At 38.6% G+C, this 27,416-nt stretch overlaps 1 long non-coding RNA gene across 1 annotated transcript; it reads right to left on the bottom strand.

The window, feature by feature from the left end:
• Positions 1 to 1,097: 1,097 nt before the first annotated feature.
• LOC110741638 lies at positions 1,098 to 27,363 on the bottom strand. Its single transcript, XR_002518186.2, has 4 exons — positions 26,935 to 27,363; positions 21,373 to 21,443; positions 13,666 to 13,750; positions 1,098 to 2,103 (listed from the first exon to the last, which is right to left on the bottom strand). It is a non-coding gene; the product is annotated as an uncharacterized LOC110741638 (long non-coding RNA).
• Between the last annotated feature and the right edge of the window lie 53 nt (positions 27,364 to 27,416).

Raw genomic sequence — 27,416 nt, 5'->3', positions numbered from 1 at the left:
AAAAGAAGTTTTCAAATACACCATTGCTTCTCAACTGCACAATTGCTCCTTCAATGTTGAAAACACTCTCTCTAGTATCAGGAAATAAATTACCTTCATGCTAAGTCAAAGGACAGGCTGGAGAACTGGGTGGGAAATTTATCCCGTTTTCCCCACCTCCACCCCTCACCACTTTTCCAGGAGAAATTCTAAAGTTATACCCCTTCTCAACCAGGGATCCTACAGGGAATTAAGCCCTCATTGTATTAACTAGGGAATTCATTGTATTATCTTCTCTTATTTGCATCGGAAATGCTCCTAACTCTGTACTATCTATGGGATAATTGAGAAAATAGTCATTCAAAGCATTTTCTTCAAGCCTGTAATCCCAGCACTTTGGGAGGCCGAGACGGGCGGATCACAAGGTCAGGAGATCGAGACCATCCTGGCTAACACGGTGAAACCCCGTCTCTACTAAAAAAATACAAAAAACTAGCCGGGCGCAGTGGCGGGCGCCTGTAGTCCCAGCTACTCGGGAGGCTGAGGCAGGAGAATGGCGTGAACCCGGGAGGCGGAGCTTGCAGTGAGCTGAGATCCGGCCACTGCACTCCAGCCTGGGCGGCAGAGCGAGACTCCGTCTCAAAAAAAAAAAAAAAAAAGCATTTTCTGTAGGACTTAATTCTCTCAAGGAACACAGGTTGAATAAGTCTGTAGGTAGGAGACTAGATTTTGTTTATTAGCAAGCAGAGCTGAACATCTAAGTGAATATTGTCTCTTATAAAGCAAATATCTTCCTCTGATTCTCATATCTCAAAACAGCTTTGGAACTACTTTTTAGGAACGAACTTCATGGCCCAAAGCAGCATTCCTTTGACTCTTCAGCACTGGCAAATTTTCATCTTTTCTATGAATTGTATTGAATTAAACATACATACAGTGAAATGCGCAAGCCTTAAGTATCCAGCTCAAGAAACTTTTACAGTGGCAAGACATTCACTCAATGGCCTCCAAGAACCTCCCACATTTTTTATTTTACTTTATTTTATTTTTTACAGACAGGGTCTCATTATGTTGCCCAGGCTGGTCTTGAACACCTGGACTCAAGTGATCCTCCCACCTTGGCCTCCCAAAGTGCTGGGATTATAGACATGAGCCACTGCACCGAACCTCCCACTTTTTTTTTTTCCAGTCATAGCCTTCCTCCCAAAGAAAACCACAATTCTGACTTCTATTACTATAAATTAGTTTTCCTGTTTTGGCACTTTATATTAATGAAATTTAACAATATATAAAAATTTTAGTCTAGTTTCTTATTGTCACACATAGCCCTCACTTGTGTTTTTATTTTTCATTACCATATGATATGCCACTGCTTGAATACATCATAACTTATCCATCATAATTTGAAGCATATTTGGGTTTTTCTCACTTTCTGGCTATGGTGATAATGCTTTCATAAATATTTCTCATACACTCGTTTGGCAGACAAAATGCTTTATTTCTATTGTTTATATATCAAATAATGTAATTGTTGGGGAGTAGGGCATACATATATTCGTAGCTTTAATAGATATAGACAAACATCTTTTCAAAGTAGTTATATAAATTTACACTGACTAGTACTGTATGAACATTCCATTTACTCCAAGTTCTCAACACTGCTTAGTATTTATGTAACTGAAACACAGGTGTTCAGTCACTCACCGCCAGCAGAGTCTAACTAAAAGAGTGAGGTCTGGTATAAAGAAAGTGACTTTTTATTCCTAAAGGAGTTTAGGGGAAGTACAGGCTTCCTGCCTTAAGTACCCGTAAGTGTACTGCTTCACTTTTGCAGCAGAAAGTGGGTGCTTTTAAAGAGGGAGTCTACGCAGAGGTGGAAATGAACAGGTCGGGGCCTGCATCACATTGGTGCCTTACCTACCGGTCAGTCAAGTTGGCATTTTCATGGGCAGAAATAGGTTGTAAAGGTGGCCGAAGACTCTCCAGGTGGGAGAAAGTTTTGTAGCAAACATAGTTTGGGTTACGAATTGACTATTATCTCTCAAGGTAGTCTCCTGGTGGGTGAGAGTTCCTCTCTGGAGCTTCTAAGCACATAATTAGATGAACTTGATCTGCAGCAAGTATCTGGTGAGGGAGGGTAAGATGCTATAATTGCATTTCTAAAGGGCTAAGTAGGAAGTGAGAAACAGGGGGAAATAGAGTAAACAAAAATGAAGAGAAAATAATTTTTAAAAATAGTAACTCATTCTCTTTTTCTTAGAAAAAATAATGTTGCGTTTTGTACTAGGTTGCACTAATGATGGTTAAATAATAATGTTGCATGTTGTACTCGGTTACATTCTCAGTTTTTTTAAATTTGGGCCATTTGGGAGTCTAGTAGTATCTCATGTAGTTTTAATTTGCATTTTCCTGATGACTAATAACATTGAACATTTGTTCTTTGCTGAACGTCCAATTAAATAGTCTCTTTGGGAAGTAACTTTGTTTACCCTTTTTTTGAGTTTTTTCTTAATGATTTGTAGAAATTCTTTATAGGTACTAGATATAAGTCCTTTGTTGATACATATTTCAAATTTCTTTTCCTAGTAAATGAGTTTTGTTTCTTACTCTTTTATTATAGCATCTTTTGAAAAACAGAAATATTTTATTTTCATGAAGTCCAATTTATCAAATATTCTTTCCTTTCACTTATTGTGAATCCTGTTTAAAACAAGGCACAAGTATACATATGTAACAAACCTGCACGTTATGCACATGTACCCTACAACTTACAGTATAATAATAATAAATAAATTAAAAAAAAAAATTATTATCCATCCTAAGTTTAAGTATTTTCTCTTTTTTATAGAAGTTTATTGTTTTACCTTTTACATTTTCTAGAATCGATTTTCCTATTTGATGTGAGTAAGCAATCGAGATTATTATTCCTGTGTGAATATCCAATTGATACAGCAACATTTATTAAAAATGCCATCTGTCTGTGATGCTGTAACATTGTTGTTGTAAATTAGGTGACTGTATATGTATGGAATTGGTTTTGCACACTCTTCTCCTCTACCATTGGTATACCCTTAAGTCAATAACGTTCTTCTATATTTACTATAACCTCATAATAATGGTATCTGTAGTGTAGAGCCTCCAACTCTATTCTTCAAGATTATCTTTGACATTGTTGGTCACTTGCTTGTCTATATAAATTTTAAAATTAGTTTGTCAATTTAAAAAAAAAATCTTCAAAGATTTGATAGGATATTGGATGTATAAGTTGGTTTGGTGAGAATTACCATCTTTACAATATTTAATCTATGACTATAATATGTTTTTCCATTTACTTAGGGCATTACTAATTTCTCTTGATAATTGTAGTGTGTTAGAATTGGGGGTCCCCCAGCCCAAAAGATATTTCCACCCAAAAATCTGTGAATGTGACCTTGAAACAGGAGAGTTCCCTGATCCCCCTCGAAAGACATACAACAGGGGTGTGGCTCCCCTCTCTGGTTTCTGCCGCTGCTCACACCCCTGACAGGAGCAGGAGCATACAAACAGGTAGGTGCAAGAGCTGGGGTGAGTGTTTTGGGCTCCGGCCCCACAGTGGCGTCTAGGGGTGGGTCCCTTATGCCCCAGTGTTACAGTGCTCTTATAGCCTTACCATCCACAGATGGCTTAAATGTTAACCAGCTCAATGGACCCCTCTGCCTTTTCACAAGAGCAGAGGGCCATTGTGACAGCTTTCTTTATCCTCAGCTCTTGCCCAGCATCCCAGAAGAATCAGGTCACACACAGGTTTGAGGGATGAATGTGGGGTTTTACTGAGTGCTGGAGGTGGCTTTCAGTGAGATGGATAGGGAGCTGAAAGGGGGATGGAGTGGGAAGATGATCTTCCCCTGAAGTTTGGCCATCTAGTGGCCAAACTCTTCTTCGACCACCCCCATCCAGACTCCTCTTGGTGTTCAGACGTTCCTTCTCTTCTCTACGTCTCTGTCATGCCATTCCACCATTCATCTGCTTGTCTCCTCATCTCCTTTTCTCCTCATCTGCTCATCTGTCTGCTTGTCTGTTTGTGGAGCCTGGGATTCGGAGTTTATGTGGGTACAGGATAGGGCATGTGGTGGGCCAAAAGGCAACTTTTTGGGTGTGGAAACAGAAATGCCTGTTCTCACTTAGGGCCACGGGTCTCCAGGCTTGAGGGTGGGGCCTTTGCCAGGGAACTGCATTCTTCTACCCAGTGTTTCCCTGTCTCCTGTTTATATCATCCTTATCGGGAAAAAAGGTCTTTGTAGATATAATTAACATTAAGGATCTTGACATTTAAAAATTTTTTAGATCATTCTGGATCTAGCATAGGTCTTAAATCTAATGTCAGGTGTCCTGATAAGAGAAAGGCAGAAGGAGATTTCACACACACACACACACACACACACACACACACACACACACACACACGGGAAAAGGCTATGTGAAGATGGAGGAAGAGATTAAAGTCATGCAACCAAGGAATGCCTGGAGCCACCAGAAGCTGGAAGAGGCAGGGAAAGAGTTGCCCCTGGAGACTCCAGAAGGTGGATGTCCCTGCCAACATGTTGGTTCAGACTTCTGACCTCCATAACTGTGAGAGAATAAATTTCTATTGTTTTAAGGCACCCAATTTGTGGTAATTTGTTACAGCAGACCTATGAAACTAATACAATAATTTTCATAGTGTTCTATGCAAAGATAAAATCTCATTTAGACATATTTCTAGATTGTTTAAGTTATTGGTGTGACTGTAAGAGGTGTCATCTAAAAATTTTTAATTTCTAATTATTGGCACTGATGAAAATACAGTTGATTTTTCTATGCTGACCTTTTACCCACCAACCTTGCTAAATTTACTTATTAATTCTGTTTGCTAGCAGATTCTTTTGAATTTTGTACATGCACAAAACAGTGTTTATATGTGTGGCTTCCTCAAATAGTAATTGTTTCATTTATTCATTTGCCATTTTAAGGGATTTTTTTTTCATTGCTTTATTGCACTGTCCTCCTATACCATACTGAAAATAGGTGGTATTAGGAAGCATCCTTATCTTGCCCCTGATCTCAGTGGGAAAGCTTTCAATATTTCACCATTAATTAGGATATTTGCTATAAGTCCTTTTTAAATAACATTTATCAAATTTAAAAAGTTCGCTTTGTATGTTTTTTAGTCTTTATTCTGTTAACATGGTGACTTACATTATTTGATTATCAAATGCTAAACCAAATTTGCATTCCAGGAGGAAAATTTGCATGATGTGTTACCCTTATACATCACTGGGTTTGATTTGCTAGTATTTTGTTTACATTTTTATGTATTTTTGTAAGAGAGATTGGCCTATAGTGTTCCTTTCTAGTCAAGTTTTTGGTATCATTCTTTTATAAAATGAAAATGAATAACCTCCAATTTTTTTAATCTACAAAATTCTTTCTCAAAATGTCTATATTTCCTCTTCATTTATTAAGGGAGAGTTTTTCTGGGTGTAGTTTTCTACATTAGCACCTTTTTTCCTTCAGCACTTTAAATGTATAATTTTATTATATTCTGGCTTCTAGAGTTTCTGTTGGAAGACAGCTTTTGGCCATATAATTTCTCCTTTGAATATAATGTGTCTTTTTTCTCCAGCTGCTTCTAATATTTTTTTTACTTTCTTGGCCTTTCTGCAATTTTAATAGGATGGGCTTTGGTGAGGTTTTCTTTACATCTACTTCGCTTAGTGTAAGACATTCTTCAGTTTGTGAATTGACACCTTTTGTCAACTTGGAAATTATCAACCAGCATCTTTTCAAATACTGTTTCCCCCTATTTCTCCTCTTTTTCTGGTATTCCAATTACACATGCTAGCCAATTTCAGAAATTTTCATATGCTGCTTATACTTTTTCTATATTTTCCATTCTTTATTTTAGTATCTGTGTTCCAATCTGGATATTTTAAAAGACAATATACTAACCATTTCTTCTTCTGTGTCTAATCTGCTATTAAATCCATTTATTAAATGCTTAATTTCTTATGTTATTTTTTAATCTATAAATTTCCTCTTCTTTTTATCTATGATAAAATCATTTCCAATTCTCTAGTGAAATTCTCTATATTTTCATCTGGTTTTAACATATTTATAGTATTTATTTTCAAGTCTGTGTCTCACTACTGTCTGTTTTTCCTCTCAGGATTGGGTCAATTGGCCCTGTTTCCCGGTATATTGGTCATTTTTAATTGACTGTCAGGCATTGTATGTAAAAACTACAGTTGTTCTAGGTGATGTTATCTTTCTCCAGAGATGATTAATTGTCTTCTGGCAAGCAAATATGGTTAGTCACATCACCTTGATCCAACAAGGGATGAAAATCATGTGTTTTCATCCAACAACGGATGAAAACTCTGTTTCAGGCTTTGTGAGAGCTGGTCAATTTCCGGTCACCTTAATCCTAGTGCATAGCACTTGATGAGGCTCAACTAAAAACCTAGGATATTTGCCAGGCCCCCCCTTCTTGGAAAGCTCTGAATTTCAACATTTATCTCTCCAGCAATGAGACTGCTGAAATCTCTGCTTAGCTTTTTATCCTCTAAGCTACTATTTTCTGCTTGGTTTTTTTAGATCAGTGCTCTAGGCATGTGGAGTTTAGTAATCAGTAACTGCTTCAAGGAGAAATAGCACTTAGAATGTGAGGTTTATTTCTCTCCAGTTTACTATTCTCTGGGACATTGGTACCTCACATCCTGGCTGCCTTGGTAATCCTGAACTCAAGTTTTACCCTTAGTCCAGTATAACTGCTATAAGCTCCAAGCAGCCTCATTTTGTTCTCTATGACCCATGACGTACATTTGCAAATTCCCCGAAGGGAGGATAACACGTAAAGCTCACTTCAAGGTATTATCCTTCTCACTTGAATCTGGGGCCCTCTTGTTCAACTGCTTTGGCTGCCTTCCAATACCTTCACAGAAATGTTTATGCATTCTATCCATCTTTCCTAGTTATTTTCAGCAGTATTTGTTAATCTGCTATAAGTCATTCCATAGTTGTTGGAAGCGGAATCTTTATTTTAAATTTCAAATTCTTGAAAATGAGCAAATTAGCCACAGACAATTTCAGCAAAAATGTTATATATATATATATATACACACACACACACACACACACACACACACATATATATACACACACGCACACATCTAGGGTTGTATTTTGTAGCTTAAGGAGAAGGATGGCTATAAAACAATTTTGCAAGTATGTGCAAGAGTTAAATGAAAATACAGATGATTCATACTGACCAGATGTAAGACACTAAGAAATGGAAGACCTCTGCTAACTACTGGAGACCGTGTATCCCTTGTAAAGGGGTCAATAGCTTTTCAGCACTAGATCTAATCAGCCAAGCTTTTCTGTAACGGCCAGATATTAAATGTGTTAGGCTTCGTGGGCCATACGGCCTATCAAAACCACTCAGCTCGGTCATTGAAGTGTGAAAGCAGCCATTAGACAATAAGTAAAGAGTGGGTCCAGCTGTGTTCCAAAAAAATTTTATCTACAAAAACAGGTGGTGGCTATATTCATGAGAGACATTGGCTTGTTTTCTTTCTTTGTATTGTCATTTTCTGTTTTGGAAATCAGGGTAATACTGGCCTTAAAAAATGAGTTGGGAATTGTTTGCTCTTCTGTGTTTCTGGAAGAGATTTTATAGAATTAGTGTTAATTCTTCCTTAGACATTTGGTAGAAATCTCCAGAAAACCATCTGAGCTTGGAGATTTCTTTTTATGAAGTTTTTAAATTAAAAAATTCAATTTCTTAAAAAAAAAAATTCAATTTCTTTCATAGTTACAAGGCTATTCAAATTATCTGTTTCATCTTTTGTAGTAGATTGTGCCTTTTGGAGAATTGGCCCATTTCATTTAAATTGTCAGTTTTATGTGTGTAGTGCTGTTTGTAGTATTCTCTTATTAGCCTTTTGATGCCTGCAGAGTCTATAGTGATATCTTCTGTTTCGTTTCTGGTGTTGGTAATAGGTGTTCCTTTTTTTTTTTTTCTTTGTAAATTTTGAAATTGAGGATTCTTAATTTCATTGATCTTTCTGAAGAATCAGATTTTTGTTTCATTTATTTTTACCTATTTTAGATTTTTTTTTTAATCACTCTGCCACTCTCTTACTTTTCTTTCATCTGAAATGTCTTGCTTTTCCTTTTATTTCTGCAGGATATTTTCACTGGATGTAGAATTGTGAGTTGACAGCTCTTCTCCTGAGCACATTATGCCATGTCCTTCTGGCTTTCATGGGTTCCAAGAAGAAATTAGAGTGAAAGCGTTATTTTTCTCTCAATCCTTTGCAGACTTTTTCTTTCTTCTAAGTTTCTGGATTTCGTTTATGAGGTGTGTTGGCATCAGTTTCCTTGGTGTGGATTTCTTCAGGTGGGGGGCTAGATTTGGCCCACAGGCCCTGGCTTGCTATACTCTGCCTGGATGATTGATGCTACATGAAAATCCAGGCCCAGTATTGTCTGACTTTCTGATTTTTTAAGAGAAACTGGAAATCCAGAGTTCTTTAAAACTTGAAATCACCTGAGTTTTTAAGTCTCCCAATAAATTCTATTTTTTTTTCACCAAAAAAACTGAACAAAAAATGAAAACAAAAAAAAAATCTTCATACCCTCAAAGGCCATGAGACATATTTGTTAGATATTAATGTGGTACTCTTTAAAATTGTAAAGTGTCATTCTTTGTTTCATTTAATGCTTTTTTGTGTGCCTTTACTTTAACTTTGATACAAAAACAGAGATTCATACTTTTTTTTTTTTTTTCAAGACAGGGTCTCACTTTGTTGCCCAGGCTGGAGCGCAGTGGTGCAATCGCAGCTCACTGCAGCCTCAACCTCTCAGGCATAAGCGATCCTCCAACCTCAGCCTCTGGAGTAACTGGGCCCACAGGCATGCACCAACCACCAAGCCCAGCTAATTTTTAAAAATTTTTTTGTGGAGACAGGATCTCACTATGTTGTGTAGGATGGTCTTGAACTCCTGGGATCAAGCAATCCTCCTGCCTTGGCCGCTCAAAGTGCTGGGATTATATATGTGAGCCACCAAGCCTGGCCCATACTTTCTCTTAACTTATATTTGCCTGTCATGCATTTTCCCATCCTTTTATATTTAATTTCTATGAGTCACTTTGTTTTAAACATGTTTTTTTCTCAGCTTATAGTTGGATTTTGAGTTGGGAAGTGTTTCCTCTTCTATGTTTCATATTTTTAAGTCATATTTTTAAATTATGGGTTTTAGCTCATTTACAGTAATTGACATGCTAGATACAATTAGTCTTAATTTGTTTCTTCTCTGATGAATGCATGGGCTTTTATGCATGGCTTCTGAAACAAAGAAGTAATGATTATAGAAAAGGCCTACTCCAGCAAAGATTTGGAATAAGCATGCCATCAAGATGACTACATTGATAGGGTTTAATGATGTTTAATGCTCCCGGGGATGTACAGCTTTTAACACAGCAAATATTTAGAAGGCCATTCTCATTTATTTATAGTTAAATCACAGATTCCTTTCAAAGAAAATCATTGGAGAATAAAGCAATTATACTTCCCTCCTTTCTTTCTGCTTCCAATGCCCAAAGGAGCCACAAACTAGTTAGGGTGGTGGGTTTTTAATGTTTCCCATACACCAACTGGCACCTCCACATCCCTTAGCTGCTGGCTGTCAAGCAGCTGGCCCTAATTTCAAGAAGTGGAAGAGTTCAGGCATGTGACATTTGGGACTCACTCTGCTGCCCAAAGCAATTGGAAAAACCTGTTCTGTTTTTGCATTCCTAAAACTCAAGCTGCCAAAAGCTTGAGAAAGGAATCATGAGAAAATTACTTTTTCATCTCATGCCTTCTTTTTGGTCCTAAATAGGGAAGATTGGTATGGGAGAGCTATGTCATCCCTTGGTCCAGTGGCCCTTCTCCTATATCATGGACCCTGGATTTACTTCCTTCCTCCCTTGTGCCCTATGCTTTTTGTATCCCATGTTTAGACTGAGAGAGGCAGGAATCAAGGGGGTTGAGGGCAGAGGGCTGCTGCCAGGAAATATTGAGAAGGAACAGAAAAGCAGAGCATCTCTTTGGCACATGGTTGATGAGATAATGGACTCTCCAGGTGAACTCCCAGGCACCTGGGGTGGAAAAAAATCACCTCTCCTTCCACTGAAACTGAAGGGTTCAGAAGAATCAGGTCATACTGATCCCAGCCAACCTGAGCTGGCAAGGACCTGAGATTGTGTTTTCTCAGCCTTGAACACCAGCTGTGTTTTCTACAGCACAGCACAGTGAAGCAGCAACCCCAGTTACTTGATTCTCCATTAGTTCCTCACACAAACAAGAGTATCCATGATCCAAGTACTAGTGAAAAAGCCTTATTGCCTGGGGTGGCACCCGAAGTTCTTGGTCTCACAGCCAAGGAAATCAAGGATGCAGACACACCAAGGGTGAGGTTAGAGCAGAAGTTTACTGGGCAAAAGAAAGAGAACAACTCTCTGCTGCAAAGAGGGATCCCATAAAGGGTTGCCATTCTGCAGTGAAATGCAGGGGTTTTTATAAACGAGCTAGTGGGGAGTGGGTACCTTATCTACATAGGGTACAAAAACCAGTTAAAACTAGGTGTGTCATCTGCATAGAGCATGAATCTCTGGCAGTCCCCATTCCAATCTTTTATTATGCAGGCAGGTCCTTAGCCTGAGCTACTCTGTGTTGTTTATCTCTTTCCTACTGTGCATGTGCTAAAGGAGAGGGGACGGAGCTCCCACAATAAGCGTGCCTGGTCCAAGGTAATCCTTTCTATCAGTGCAGCTGCAGGCATTCCCCATGCAAGTTTCCAACTTCCTTATCTGAGTATGCCTAAAAAAGGAAAGGAATGTGCTTACTAAGCCCCACTGTGCTTGCTGGGACTCACCATATGTAATCAGCTAGCTGATTACCCAGGAAGCTCCCTCTCTGTGCCAGAGTGCACTTCCTTATCTGTTTGCAGCCCAATCTTCCAGCCGGCTCTTTGTTAGAAGTGATTTCTTGGGCTGCTTTTCATTAGAAGGGAAGTTCTGCCGAGGACTCTGCCTTAACTATCTGTCTTGCTAGTTTCTTTCTACCTTCTCTCTCACTAGTTTTTCAAAAGCCCTTTTCTGGGCCCCAAGGAGGATTATTTGATGAGCAGAACATGAGACTTGATGTGGATTTGAATTTTGTCTCTACCACTATTTGTAGCTATTTGACCTTCAACAATCAATACCCTTAAGAATGCAGAGAGATATGCACAGAGTGCCTATGACATCACTGTATTGGTCCAAACTCTCCAGAGAAACAGAATAAAGCAGATATGGAAAGAGAGAAAGAGATTTATCCTAAGTCATTGGCTTACACAATTGTATAAACGTGGTGAATCTAAAATCTGATTGGGGATGTCAACAGACTGAGGAAGAAGTTGAAATTCAAGTCTGAAGACAGTCTGCTGGTGAGCCGGGAAGAGCCAATGTTGCAAATGATGTTGGAAAGCAGTCTGTTGGCAGAACTTCCTCTTGCTCAGGGGAGGTTAGTCCTTGTTCTATTCAGTCCTTGAACTGACTGGATAAGGACAAGTCATATTTTGGAGGGCAATATGCTTTACTCAAACTCTGCTGACTTAAGTGTAAATCTCATTCAAAAACACCCTCACAGAAACATCCAAAATAATGTTGGCCAAATATCTCAGTGCCTTGGCCTAGCCAACTTGACATTACCACTGCCAACAAACTCTGGAGATCCAGTAAATATAATTCCTTCTTTCTCATTTCCCTAGTTCCTGAGCTATTAACTCCTCTTTCTCCCAGCTCCTTTAATTTTTTCTCTGTCTTGGGCTCTTTGGTCACTGACAGTCTCTGTCACTGTAACCGCCCAATGGGTTCTTCTTTACTGCTGCACAAATGCATACCATGGCATTGCAGTGAGGAACTCCCAATCTCAAGTGATCTGCCCACCTCGGCCTCCCAAAGTGCTGGGATTACAGGCGTGAGCCACTGCACCCGGCTCTACCCTTGCTGCTCCTCCTCTTTTGGTCAAGGCAGTGGAGCTCATTTTGCAAATCTCTTCAGGGATTTTCTTTTAACAGATTCAGAGTGAATGAAGATTTTCTCTAGGCCATCAGTGACCCACTGATATGGTTTGGCTGTGTCCCCATCAAAGTCTCATCTTGAATTGTAGTTCCCATAATTCCCACATGTCATGGGAGGGACCCAGTGGGAGGTAACTGAATCATGGGAGTGGTTACTCCATACTGCTGTTCTCGTGATAGTGAGTGAGTTCTCATGAGATTTGATGGTTGTATAAGGGGCTTTTCCCCGTTTTGCTCAGCACTTCTCTTTCCTGCCATCATGTGAATAAGGGCATGTCTGCTTCCCCTTCCGCCATGATTGTAAGTTTCCTGAAGCCTCCTTACTCTTGCTCAACTGTCAGTCAATTAAACCTCTTTCCTTTATAAGTAACCCAGTCTCAGGTACTTCTTCATAGTAGCGTGAGAACAGACTAATACACCCACAGACCAATTAACAGAAAAATTAATTTGGGTAGAGAAAAACTTTCTCAAAACTAGAAAATATGCAAACATTTGTAAATGCATATTAATCTGTAATCTGTCTCTAAGAGATAAATGTAATGGTCATATATATAAATTACAGAAATGGAAAAGAAAGATCATTTCTTGAATATACAATTGTATAGAGCTTGACTGGGAAGGCACTCTAAAGATAAAGAAGGCACAAGAGGCCAGTCACAGTGGCTCATGCCTGTAATTCCAGCACTTTGGGAGGCAAAGGCAGGCAGATCACTTGCGGCCAGGTGTTCAATACCAGCCTGGCCAACATGATGAAACTCCATCTCTACAAAAAATACAAACATTAGCCAGGTGTGGTGGTGCAGGCCTGTAGTCCCAGCTACTTGGGAGGCTAGGGCATGAGAATCGCTTGAACCTGGAGGCAAAGGTTGCAAAGAACTGAGATCATGCCACTGCACTCCAACCTGGGTGACAATGTGAGACCCTATCTCAAAAACAAAAAAAGGCACAAGAAGCAGTAGACAATGAAGATGGAGAAAATTTAGAAAATACCTTAAATGGCAACCAATGCATAACTGAAAGAGTGCAAAGAGTAACAAGCACTCCTAGATTCAATAAATACCCAGAAGAGCATCAGAAGCACTTTGTCCTCTTCTCCAGACAGCTAATTTCTACCCAACTTAAATTCCCAGATCAAAACTCTCCTCATTTTTAAAGATTTCCTAAAGCACTCCAACCCACAGGTTACCACTTTCTTCTCCAAACTCTTAGAGAAGTGTGTTGTCATAAGCTTTGTTCAGCACCAGATTGTGATGTCTAATAAACTGCAACAGCTTTGCTTCGCTGTTGATTGACTTTTTCACCCTTGTATGTCTTGCTTTTCTCATTAGACTGGAACATACTTGAGGACTGTGCACATGACTTGCTTCTCAGTGTCACTCAAAGAACATAACACAGTGACTGCAATGGTCACTAAACACATATGAGTTGTTTGTTAAAATGTGTCCTATTTTACCCACACTACCAGGAAATGACCCAAGAACCCCCACCTAGTATAGTGAATTCTTATAATTTTATATTGCCTTGGTATTCATTTTGAATATAAATTTAACTTTCTCATACCAAAGCAGGGCTCAGTCACCCTTAACACAGTTTCTTGTTCTATACCTCCTTCCAGTATCTCACTGAGGTTGATCCAGTTGTTTGCCTGTAACAGGAATGACAAAGCAGAGGTTACTGCCCAGATATCATAAGTAAAAAACACCACAACCAAATGGCCCGAACCTGTGGCCAGAGATAAGAACTTAGTGGCACTCTTCCTGCCTACCACACTGGGCTCCCACTTTTCAGCTGCTTTCTTTAAACTGATCAGTCATTTACCCAGGAACGTAAATGTGATCCACACCCTATTATTCTATATTCACTGCTAGTTGAATATATATTCTCTCTCAGCCTCGATTTTTATTGTTGTTTTTTTTTTTCTTTTTTTTTTTCTTTTCTTTTTTTTTGAGATAATGTCTCACTCCATCACCCAGGCTGGAGTGCAGTGGTGTGATCTCGGCTCACTACAACTTTCACCTCATGGGTTCAAGTGATTCTCCTGCCTCAGCCTCCTGAGTAGCTGAGACTACAGGCGCGTGCCACCATGCCCAGCTAATTTTTTGTGTTTTCAGTAGAGAGGGGTTTCACTGTGTTAGCCAGACTGGTCTCCATTTCTTGATCTCGTGATCTGCCTGCCTTGGCCTGCCAAAGTGCTGGGATTACAGGCATGAGCCACCATGCCTGGCCTCAGCCTTACTCTCTATTTCTGCCTTGCCTGACCTGGAGATGGAGGACTGCCCTTCTGACTTATTTCTCTAATGATTAGTGATGTTGAGCATTGTTTCTTATGCTTGTTGGCCACAAGTACATCTTCTTTTGAAAAGTGTGCCCTCCCTACCCAGGATCTGTAAGTAATAAATCTTTGAACTTATTTCCTACTGCAGTGGTGGATTGAATTTGTGCCTTCCATCTGAGGAACCCAGGCTGAGTTTTCCCTAGGAGGCTGGGAAGAACACAAGGCGGGGCTTCCAGTACCAGAGCAATGGTGATGTGGGTATAAACTGGACATGGCTCGTACAAGAGCTATCAAGATATCTGCCAGTACAAACACGTTTCCTGTGTGAGGGTCACCTGGTCATAGGTTGGGCAACTAGGCATTAGGCTGTTCATGAGGTAAAAGAAGGATCCCATGAAAGGCAACTATAGACACCCACTCCCAGCTCCCTTTTATTTACCACTAGCACAGGGCTGCTAGCCACTTTAAACCCCAATTTAGCTAGGAGCTCTCAAGTCACCTGGTCTCCCCTAGCTAAACTTAGCTCTTAGTTTAATTTAGTTAATTTAGTTTGGTTTAGCTCTTTAGCATTTTTCATGGCTGCGTAGAATTCCATGGTATATATGTATCACACTTTCTTTATCCAGTCTACTATTGATGGCATTTATTATTCTATCTTTGCTATTGTGAATAGTGCTACAATGAACGTAGACACACATGTTTGTTTATGGCAGAACGATTTATATTCCTTTGAGTATATATCCAATAATGAGATTGATGGGTCAAACAGTAATTCTGTTTTAACTTCTTTGAGGAATCACCACACTGCTTTTCACAATAGCTGAATTTACATTCCCACCAGGAGTATATAAGCATTCCTTTTCTCTGCAACCTTGCCAGCATCTGTCTTTTATTGACTTCTTAATAATAACCATTCTGACTAGTGTTAGATGGCATCTCATTCAGGTTTTCCTTCGCATTTCTCTAAGGATTAGAGATGTTGAGCATTTTTTCTTATGCTTGTTGGACACATGTGTGTCTTCTTTTGAAAAGTGTTTGGTTCATGTCCTTTGCCCACTTTTTAGAGGGGTTGTTTGTTTTTTGCTTGTAAATTTGTTTAAGTTCTTTATAGATACTGGATATTAGATCTTTGTTGCATGCATAGTTTGCAAACATTTTCTCTCATTCTTTAGGTTGTCTGTTTACTCTGTTGATAGTTTCCTTTGCTGTGCAGAAGCTCTTTAGTTTAATTAGATCACATTTGTCTATTTTTTTGTAGCAATCATTTTTGGTGTCTTCATCATGAAATCTTTGCCAAGTCTTATGTCCAGAATGGTATTTCCTAGGTTATCATCCAGGGTTTTTATAGTTTCAGGTTTTACATTTAAGTCTTTAATATACCTTGAGTTGATTTTTGTATGTGGTGTAAGGCAGGGGTCCAGTTTCAATCTTCTGCATATGGCTAGCCAGTTATCCCAGCAGCATTTATTGAATGGGGAGCCCTTTTCCCATTGCATGTTTTTGTCAGCTTTGTCAAAGATCAGATGATAGTAGGTGTGTGGCCTTATTCCTGCGCTCTGTATTCTGTTCTATCGGTCTATGTGTCTGTTTCTGTACCAGTACCATGTTGTTTTGGTTACGGTAGCCCTGTAGTATAGTTTGAAGTTGAGTAACGTGATGCCTCCAGCTTTGTTCTTTTTGCTTAGAATTGCCTTTTCTATTTGGGCCCTTTTGCAGTTTCATGTGAATTTTAAAATAGTTTTTTTCTAGTTCTATAAAGAATGTCATTGGCAGTTTGATAGAAATAGCATTAAATCTGTAAACTGCTTTGAGAAGTAAGACCTTTTTAACAATACTGATTCTTCCTGTCCATGAGCATGAAATGTTTTCCATTTGCTTGTGCCATCGCCGATTTTTTGAGCAGTGTTTTGTAATTTTCATTGTAGAGTTCTTTCACCTCCATAGTTAGCTGTATTCCGAGATATTTTACTCTTTTCATGGCAATTGTGAATGGGATTGTGTTCCTGATTTGGCTCTCAGCTTGGATGTTGCTGGTGAATAAGAATGCAACTGATTTTTGTATGTCAATTTTGTATACTGAACTTTTGCTGAAGTAGTTTATCGGATCAAGGAGCTTTTGGACAGAGACTGTGGGGTTATGGGGTTTTCTTGGAGTGCAATGGCACAATCTCAGCTCACTGCAACTTCCGCCTCCCAGGTTCAAGCGATTCTCCTGCCTCAGCCTCCTGAGTAGCTGGGATTACAGGCATGTGCCCCACACCTGGCTGATTTTGTATTTTTAGTAGCGATGGGGTTTCTCCATGTTGGTCAGGCTGGTCTCAAACTCCTGACCTCAGGTGATCTGCCCACCTCGGCCTCCAAAAGTGCTGGGATTATAGGCGTGAGCCACCACACCCAGCCAGGGTTTTCTAGATATAGAATCATGTCATCTGCAAACAGGAATAACTTTACTTCCTCTCTTCCTATTTGGATGTCGTTTGTTTCCTTCTCTTGCCTAATCACTCTGGCCAGGACTTCCAATACTATGTTGAATAAGAGTGATGAGACAGAGCATCCTTGTCTTGTGCTGGTTTTCAAGGGGAATGCTTCCAGCTTTTGCCCATTCAGCATGATGTTGGTGGTGGGTTTGTCAGAGGTGGCTCTTACTACTTTGAAGTATATCTCTCTTCAGTGCCTAGTTTATTGAGGGTTTTGTTATTGTTGTTGTTTTAACATGAATGGATGTTGAATTTTATCGAAATCCTTTTCTGCATGGCCCAAACTTTCTTACTACTGCTGACCCCTATACTCCAGAGCTCTGTCAACATTCCACCCACTTTTCAAGGCCCAGCTTAGACTTGCCCCACCCAGGAAACTTAGCCTTCTATTTCTTTCCTCATCAGAATTTATCCTCTTCTCCCCCTAAAAGATGACATTTGTAATAATTTCACCACTGATGACTTGCATTCAGATAAGCTTCCTTACACAGATAAGAGGCATGAAGCCAGAGCTGGTAAGCTGGTTGGCACACATACATCACCACATGTCTTATATCTCAGCTGAAATGAAGCAAGCACTCCTTATATAGATTCACAGGGGTATGGGGGCAATGTGTATCAGGAAAAAAAATTAATTTGGAAACTACATATTTATGTGAGTTTCACACACATAAATAATGCTAGAAAAATTATGAAGGGTTATAGTCAAAATAACCTTGAATCCACTTGGATTTATTTTTCAATTTATTTTTTGTTTTGTTTTGTTTTTATTTTTTTGAGACAGGTTCTCTCTTAGTTGCCTAGGCTGGAGCGCTGTAGTGCAATCTCATTTCATGCAGCCTCGACCTCCTGGGCTCAAGTGATCCTCCCAACTCAGCCTCCCAAGTAGCTCAGACTACAAATGCACACTACCGTGCCTAGCTAATTTTTGAATTTTTTGTAGAGACGGGATTTCACCATGTTGCCCAGGCTGTTTTCCAACTCCTGAACTCAACTCCCCACCTTAGCCTCCTTAAGTGCTGGGATTACAGGCATGAGCCACCGCAGCCAGCTGGATTTATTTTTCTTAATGTATTTTATTCAGTACTTTCACTATTATTTGTAACAAAGTGCTGATGACACATCTCACAACTGATAGAGCCCCCCAGAATGTGTTAACAGCAAGGCTGAAAGCTACTGAACTGATAATGCCTCCTCTTTCTTCAAAGGCTTTGGAAGTCACAGACTATATCTGCTTTGTTTAAAGGTCTTAACCCTGTGCTGCAGTCATAGGAGGAACTTATGAATTGTGAATGGTATTGACACAAACTGCCTTTACCAGACCTGAATGAAGGTTTAATCAGACAAGCTCCCAGAGTAGAAGAGAGAGCATCCTGAGGAATCCAGCATTTGGTAAACAAGCCTTTACTGCACTCCCTCGGGAAATGAAGCCCTGTAAGTAGGCACTCTAGATAATGGATGGTGGGGAACAAGCCAGTCCCCACCCTATAAAGAGGGTGTATGGGAGACAAGACCAACAAATATGTAATCAGCATAAACACAACGAGAAAAATACAGTCATTCCAAGAGTATGTTGAGGGGGAAGAATGAATGGGTAAGGTGGGAGAAATGAACCACAAGATCACTGGAGAGAAAAGAGCCTGGTTGTTGTGTCTCTGGTTCAACTAGTCGTTAGTATCCTGAAAGCAGAGAAATCCCAGAAAGCAGTCTTCCAGGGGCCTCACACTGCCCATTCTCCACTGGTGCAAAGGGCTGGGATTAGCAAAGTCCTGCTCTGAACTTCATAAGGCTTTGTTTGGAGTGTGGAGCAGTCAGAGTCCATTCAGTCTGCTAGGGAAGGGTGACCCATCCTCACTGGAAATCCAGATGAGTCTTTTCCTATATGGTTATTTTCTAGAACATTCATGTGGTCACTCACACATGAGAATGGGAGGACAGCTCCACACAGAATGTGTCTTAGCCGTAGATGATTGTCCAGCTCTTATCTCTTTGCTGCCACTAGTTTTAATGGAGACATCATTGTATGGAATGTGGAGACCCCATTGGCCTCTGCTGCTTCCAAAATACACTACATATTCCTCTCAGAGAGAGATACCAAATGACAAAAGAAGGTTGGAGATCTAAGCTGACTTCCTTTCAAGTTACATTAGTTGATGATTAGGTGAAAAAGGAATCTTTCTGCTGATAGATTGGCTTCCTGGTGATCCAGTTGACCCTTTAACAACACAAGTTTGAATGGTGCGGGGCCACTTATATGCAAATTTCCTTCTGCCTCTACCACTCTTGAGACAGCAACACCAACCTCTTCTCTTCATCCTTCTTCTCCTCCTCCTCTGTCTACGCAACATGAAGATGACAAGGATGAAGACCTTTATGCTGATCCACTTCCGTTTAATGAATAGTAAATATATTTTCTCTTCCTTAGGATTTCTTAGTAACATTTTTTTCTCTAGCTTACTGTAATGTAAGAACACAGTACATAATACATATAACATACAAAATTTGTGTTGATTATTTATATTATCAGTAAGGTTTCTGGTCAACAGTAGACCACTGGTTAAGTTTTTGGAGAGTCAAAAATTATACACAGAATTTTCTACTGTGCAGGAGTTAGCACCTTAACCCTCACATTATTCAAGAGACAACTGCATATTCACTATTTGTATATAAATCTCAGGAAATATCCTTTTATATGAAAAGTTCTTGTTAACATCTTTCTGCAATATCATTTTAATGAGCTGGGGAAATAAGCAGGCTTGCTCTCCTATGTTTGACCATCCCAAGAATTCTCAGGTGATACAACTCAGCAATATTTGTGTGGCCTCCAAAAAAACTGGAAAATCAGTTATTAAAGAATTAAACCATTCCACTGAGCAGCTTTGCAAATATTCAGTTGCCTGTCTGCTCTGGGAAAGAAATTAGGTTAGTAGAAGAGTACTGCATGTACTTTTCTGCTTGTACTAGATCCTGGAGGATCTAGGATTGCTGTTTTTAAAATAATTTCACAAACTAATTTTTATTTATTTATGACCTCATATTTGCAGTATCATGCAATGTCTGTTTTTATGAAGATAAATCTTTACTACCACAGATTCATTGCTTTTTGGTCAAAAACAATGGGATAGAGGAAAATATTCTAAATGTCCTGGACTTACTAATGACTTACGTTATTAGTAATGATAGTAGGTAAGTCTTATAATCTCTGGACTTCAGTTTCTCCCACTTCAAGAATGGAGACAACTAAAGTGTCCCATGCAGGATTCAGGAGATCAAATGAGAAAATGCACATGAATCTCTTTTGTAAAGAATAAGATAATACCAATGTTAATGACAGTACTGCTGTTACTATTTTTACCCTCACTGTGATCACAGGGCATTGGCCACCAGATTCAAGAGTGTCCTTAAAATCCACATTTAAGAATAAGCAAGATCCTACTCTTTTCATCGAAATGTAATAGTGTGGCATTTGACTATTTATCTTTGATTCTCAGAAGTATAATTCATTGAAACTGAAATGGGCTGAAAGATTCTGGGATAATCTATGGGCTACCTATGTTTTTATTTATGAGTATTCTCTCTGCGCCAAAGCAACTAATCTTTTCTTAAGTCTTCTTTAAGGAATAAAGGTAAGTTTTAACCCATTTCTATGTTCATTTTTCCTTCTGACATCATGCGAGGCTGGCACTTTTTCATTTGTGTAGGATGGGCTCAGATCAGCCTGATTCAAAAAGAGTAAGAACATTATCCCAAAGAAATGAGAGTAAAGCTGAAATGGTCTTCAATATGATGAAGGCAGCCTACATAATCTGTCTAGTTCTGTTTTTTATTTCACTCTAGAGCTAATAAAACACATTCAGTGGTAATTCTATTAGCAAGAGATAGTGCAAATAATGGCAATAAATCTGCAGGACAATTCAAGCTTCTAGAGCTTCTACGGATCATCTAAAAGAATCAAGTTAATATCTGAATGCATTAATATATGTGTGCCTGGCACATAGGATGCTTTATGAACATGTTAGCTTTTAATACTAAGTGACAGCAGTGTTTTTTGTTTTGTTTGTTTGTTTGTTTTGTTTTGTTTCTTTTTTTTTCTTACACAGGGTCTTGCCGTGTCACCCATTCTGGAGCACAGTGGCGCAAACACAGCTCACTGCAGCCTTGACTTCCTAGGCTCAAGCAATCCTCCCACCTCAGCCTCCCAAGACACTGGGATCACAAGTGTGACCAACTTGCCCTGCTAATTTTTTTTTTTTATAGGCATGGAGTCTCCCTGTGTTGCCCAGGCTGGCCTTGAACTCCTGGGCTCAAGTGATCCTCCTACCCTCAGCCTCTTAAAGTGCTGGAATTATAGGCACGAGACACCACTCCCAGCCAACAGATCTTGATTTATGAGATGGGACAATGCAGCACAACTAGGCCTGTCTTGTGTCTCTTATTCTAATTTTCAACTCCTTTATCCCATTGGGTAAAGCAGAAGCCCAATAACAGAAAGTACTTCTCAGGTCCCATCTTCACCTCCTGTCAAACCCTGGCATCCTTTAAAGTCATGACGGAACCATCTGGGAGTCCCTAGGTAGTGTCTCCTGCTGAAAGATAAACAAGTCTTGTTGTCTTCCACAAAGGACTTGCATCCCAGCCTTCCCACAAACAGACCCATCCAAGAAACCCTCCAAGACGTCATTAAATGTCAGGGTAAATACAGTATCATTTGCCGAAATAAGACCTGGCTGACTTACCATAGTTTCCCCACAGGAGACAGCACAGCACCTAGAACCAAGATTTTGGAATCTGACAGACCCAGAATCAAATGCAGCCACGGCTATTTACTAAGTGTGACATTGAGTAAGTCATTTAACCTCTCTGATCTTTATGTTCCTTGTAAATGGTAGCTATTTGAAACCCACAATATATTTAGCCAATCTGTTGCTTCTGTACAAAATTTGTTTTTTATCAAATACTTGTATGTAATTTATTAAGTGCTTATCAAACGTCAACCCATTTAATTCTCCCAACAAGCCTATGGTGTAGGTACCATTTTTATCCACATGTTATAGATGAAGCCAACAAGACACAAGAAGATAAAATAGGTCACAAGGTCACACAGAGTGTGGTAGAGACGAAATTCAAACCCAGGTATTCTAGCTACTGAATCCTTATTCTTAACCATCATCCTAGCTAATCTTTAATAGCCAAACAAGGGAGCATTTTTTAAAATTTTTTCAGGGAAGTGGTTTTTAAAATAAGAAAGTATTTTTTAAACCATGTTATCATGGACATTTTCAAACACACAAAAGCAATGGGAATTCCTTGCACATTGCATTTTCCTCTCATTGCGATAAAAAATATCTTTGTTATTCTTTTCGATCTTGCTCATATCATTGGCTAAATTATGGTACTTACCATAATTTACCTTTCGTTTCCTCACACAGTCGTAAAAGTAATGATGGTGAATTCTTATATTTGTGCAGTACTTCTTCTTCTTTTTTTTTTTTTTTTTTTGAGACAGATTCTTGTCCTGTGCCCAGGTTGGAGTGCAATGGCAACCTCCACCTCCTGGGTTCAAGCAGTTCTCCTGCCTCAGCCTCCCAGTTAAAGGTGCATGCCACCATGCCTGGCTATTTTTGTTTTGTTTTGTTTTGTTTTTGGTATCTTTAGAGATGGGGTTTCATCATATTGGCCAGTCTGGTCTCGAGCTCCTGACTTCATGATCCGCCCACCTCAGCCTCCCAAAGTGCTGGGAATCCAGGCATGAGCCACTCTGCCCAGCCTTGTACAGTACTTTCGTAGTATTATTTTCTACATTACTTTGGAATGTTCACTAAGTACTTTTATTTTATTGTTTCATTGAATTTTCCAGCAATCTTCTAAGTCAGGCAGTGAACTTTCTATAACTCCATTTTACAAATAGTCAAATCCAGCTCAGAGAGCTTAAGGAATTTTCCCAAGTTCACACACCTAACAACTGATGGAGTCTATTAAAATATCAATCTGATTTTTAAAATTTTCAGTTCATTTATTCTCTGGACAACAACATATCGTAGAAAAATTAGTGAGTTCTGGAACTCAGCAAACTTCAGCACAAATCCTCATTCTTCCTCTTAAAAGTATTACCTTACACAAATAATTCTTTAAGCTGTAGCTATCTCATCATTCAAATGGGCTAATACTACTTATATCACAGGTATTTGGAAAGATTATATTTTAAATTGTTATAATACATTATAAAAAACATTATATTATAAATACATATAAAATATGTGCATATATAACATGTGCAATCTAATATGTATGTATACATAAAATCTATACATACACACATAAGCATGTGTGTATGTGTGTATATAATCTAATATCATGACTATTCCAAAGCAGATGCCCATTGAATATAAGTTACCTTTTCCTGCTTCTAGATAAGATCAATCAGAAGAAACACCCTACTGATTGCTCAGTAGTCAGGTGCTCTACTTCCAAATCTCCCCAAACCTTTTCAGCATTAGGATAGTCACCAAAGACTCCTGGATGCTTTTTTTCCCCCAAAAAATTGCTTACTTCTTCGGTGCTCAGTTGCCCCATCAAACCGAAAATGTTCTAGTTTTATTGACTACATTACATTCATATCTTTGGAAAAACTAAGCAAAACCTCCATTATTTTATTTGAACTTGGGGGTCAAGTTGGAGGCAGTATGTTACATTTTTATAAGAAGAATCGTTTGTGTAAGATCAATTTAAAAATGCATTACAAAAGTGGTCTTCCCACCCCTGAACTAAGCCTTCTCTATGTCAAATAAACGTATCTGTGGCTTCGTGTCTTCCTTCTGTATTTATGAATAGTTTATTAAGAACACCATGGATGAATACTTTTTAGCTGAAAAATATTAGACTTTAACAGGAAGGCACAATTTGTCTTTGGTGACTAGATACGTCAGCTAGCCTGTTTCTGTATTCATATGTTTGCATTTAAACTCTCCTAAATCAGTAGAAACCATAAGTGACTTTTAAAGAAGAAATTCAAGAAAAGTGATTCTTTTCACTTGTTCCATTACAAAATGAAACTTCCCTACTTAGAACTAGATGGCATCATGCCTGGTACAGAATTGGCACTGAATATATTTTTGTTGAATGACTAAATGAATGAATGAGATCATCTAAGTAACTTACTGAAGCATATGAATTATGACACTTTCCAGAAATCTGTTTTTTGATTCTTTTCCATATATATGTGAAGTAATTTCAATTAGAGCTAATAGTTTCTTCAAGTATTAATATTTTGAAAACCTATTTTAATGAATAGTGATAATATTTAGTGAATATATTGATCATATTATACAATAAGTCTCTCACACAGACACACACTGTTGCTCTCTCTTTTCTAAAATAAAAAATATGAAGGTAAATATCAGGCTTTCTCAGTCTAAATAATTACAACTTCTGAATTAGTGAATTAAGTGAGGTTGTATTGTATCTAACTTTAATACTTTATGTTTAAATTGGAATCCATTTTCATACTGAGATATGAAAAACATATGTACCAGCCCCTGGGCAGGGTGCATCACCTTGCAAAGTGAATGCATGAACTCACATAGACCAGCCCTCAGCTGTCCCACTAGTTGAGCAACTGAAGCTCCTTAAGGCTTTTCTCAAAAGGCCTTCTTTTCTCCCTTTTAGCTTACAGTGTCCAGTGGAAAAATTATTGTTTCTCCAGCATCATCCTACACCATCCTCCCTAAAGAAGGCCACAGTCCTGATAAGCTCCCATTCAGGGTCCCTCCACTGATGGAGTGTCTCTGGGGAGAGAAAGTAGTATGATAATACATAGTTTACGGCCTCAAGGCACAGGGGTGCACTGGGGGGTGGGAGGAGACTTGAGTGGCCTTTATACTTGAAATGCTGAATTTAGAATCAAGAAATCAAAAGTCTAGGTCTGGTTCTATCATTAACTGTGAGATCCTCCTCTTATGTATTTAAGAAAAAAACATCAAAACTCAGTGTTTTAAATAACCTCAAATATCATCCAATCTGACTCAGAGGGAATCACCACTTCCCAGTGCAATAGGCTTAGATTTCTTGGGTTGAAATCTCCTGTCTTCACAGTCTCTCGCAGACAAAAATGAAAGTAAAATGATGCGAACCAGACCTGGTTTAGTTATTATTTCACTGTTTGGAACCTCTGTGCCCTGCATCAGAGTAGCATGTCTTTATTTTGGTCTTCTGTGAAAGACTGAGATTCTTGATGGGAAGTTTCAGATTTCTTTTCTTTTCTTTTTTTTTTTTTTTTTTTGAGACAGAATCTCGCTCTGTTGCCCAGGCTGGTGTGCAGTGGTGCAATCTCAGCTCACTGCAAGCTCCACCTCCCGGGTTCACGCCATTCTCCTACTTCAGCCTCCCGAGTAGCTGGGACTACAGGCGCCTGCCACCATGCCCGGCTAATTTTTTTTGTATTTTTAGTAGAGATGGGGTTTCACCGTGTTAGCAAGGATAGTCTCGATCTCCTAACCTCATGACCGTCGGCCTCAGCCTCCCAAAGTGCTGGGATTACAGGCGTGAGCCAACGCGCCCGGCCTCAATAGATGTTTTTTTCCATCTCCAATGTTTTATGATTCTGTATTCTTTGGATAATGAGGATTGATCATTACTGGTAACTTCAGTAAGCCAAAGCTAACCTCACGGCTAACACTGATACATAAAAATTCTATGTACCTTCTTTTCATCCACCCTGCTACTGTAAAATAAAACTTCAAAATGAAAAAATCAGGTAAGCTTGTGAAATGGCTAATAAATACAGGAAATATTTTATAATTTTTGAAAACTCATAATGAAACTATATAATGAAACTACAAAAATCAGCATCAAAGTTAAAATCTTATAAAGAGAATATTAATTAAAAAATCAATTGTTAATAATAATCATTATTTTTAAACTACCATTTACTGAATATTTATTGTGAGTCAAACTCATAGTAAATAGAAAAAATAATAATAATATGCCAGACATTAGTCCAAATATAATTTAATCAGAAGAAAGATATGTGGATTACATTTTTTAAATACTGATCAAAATAAAGACGCTCTAACCATATAAATTGGCAGATGAAATAGACTTTAAAGTAAAAACATTATCACACAATATGTCAGAAAAATATTACAAACCTGAACCAACAAACATCAGCAACATAGCTCCAAAATATTGGATCAAACCATAAGAAATTGCCAATAGTTGACCACTTTTTGACCTTCAAAAGCAACAACTCATATAAAGTAAAGGTCAATAAAATTATGGTAAATTCAATTTCTTAGAGTGTAATTTTTAATACTTAATTATTACAGACTGATTGATCAAGTGATCAAAAAAGTATTGATGTTGCTGAGTTATACAGCATGATTAAGACATTTGGTCAAATTCACATATTTAGAACTTTACGTCAACTCTTAAATAATCTGAATTCTTTTCAATTTCCAGGGAATATTTTCAAAAACTGAGCACATACCAGACCATAAAGGGCATTTCAATAAATATTAAGGAATTGATTGATAAAACATGCAGACTATATTCTCCAACAAAATGCAATGAGACCTCAATTTCAAAGAAAAAGAAACAAACAAAGATACTTTTGTGTGTTCAGAAACGGAAAGAAATATGGTTCTAAATTATTCATGACTCACAAAGGAAATTATAAAAGAAATTAGAAATAATGCCAGTCCGGCTCATCACGATCTGATTTTCCTATTTGAACTGGTCAGCATGACTTAAAATCTGGTAATGCTGCCAAAGTTAATGTAGTGGGCTTCGGGAACAATAAAAAGAAAATCGCTTGTTTATTTCACCCATTTGTCCATAGCTTTTGCCTCTAGGTTTCATTCAGTCTTTTCTTTATTTTTTTCTCCAGGGTTTATCTAAGTGTCACCCCCTTCAAAGCTGAAAAATACACAGGAACATCATCAACGGTGTTTAGTACTTCTCATGTGACCCCATGATCATCATATTAGAGATACTTCTGCAAGAACCTCCAAACAGTGAACTACTGAGAGAACACTTGTGGGAACCAAATGTCATCTCAAAATACCAGCTACTTTAACTTACCTGCAACAAGTAGGCTTCTTGGTCTGTGTTAACCCTGGTAGGTACTATTGTTGAAATAGGCATCTCCCTTATTCAGGAATGTGGGCAAATCTGATCGTGCCTCTTTAAGGTTCTAAGCTGACAGAAGCACATGAAGAAGCAATAGTTTAGAAGAGTATATGCCTCCAAATCAGAGTAATACAAATAAGAGTAGGGAAAGCTATTTCGCTTCACTGCTCATTTCCCAAGCATCCAAGTAAAACACTTCCTTAAAATGTCACATGCATTAGAACACAAAGGAGAAAAACAGGCAGAGGTAAGCAAAGTTTAAATCTGTAAATCTGTTCTTTAGGACTGCAGTTAATAAAAACTCAAGGATTCTACTTGCAATATTCTACCCATAACATCATAATGTCAATATTCCAAAAGAGTCGAGAGCCCCAGAATCAGGGTCTCAAATGCCAGATGAAGGATAGAGAGGAATCCCCATGAATTCTGGCGTT

The sequence above is a fragment of the Papio anubis genome, chromosome 17 (genome assembly GCF_008728515.1).
Source record: "Papio anubis isolate 15944 chromosome 17, Panubis1.0, whole genome shotgun sequence".
NCBI lineage: Eukaryota > Metazoa > Chordata > Mammalia > Primates > Cercopithecidae > Papio > Papio anubis.
This window is presented reverse-complemented; position numbering and strand designations above follow the sequence as displayed.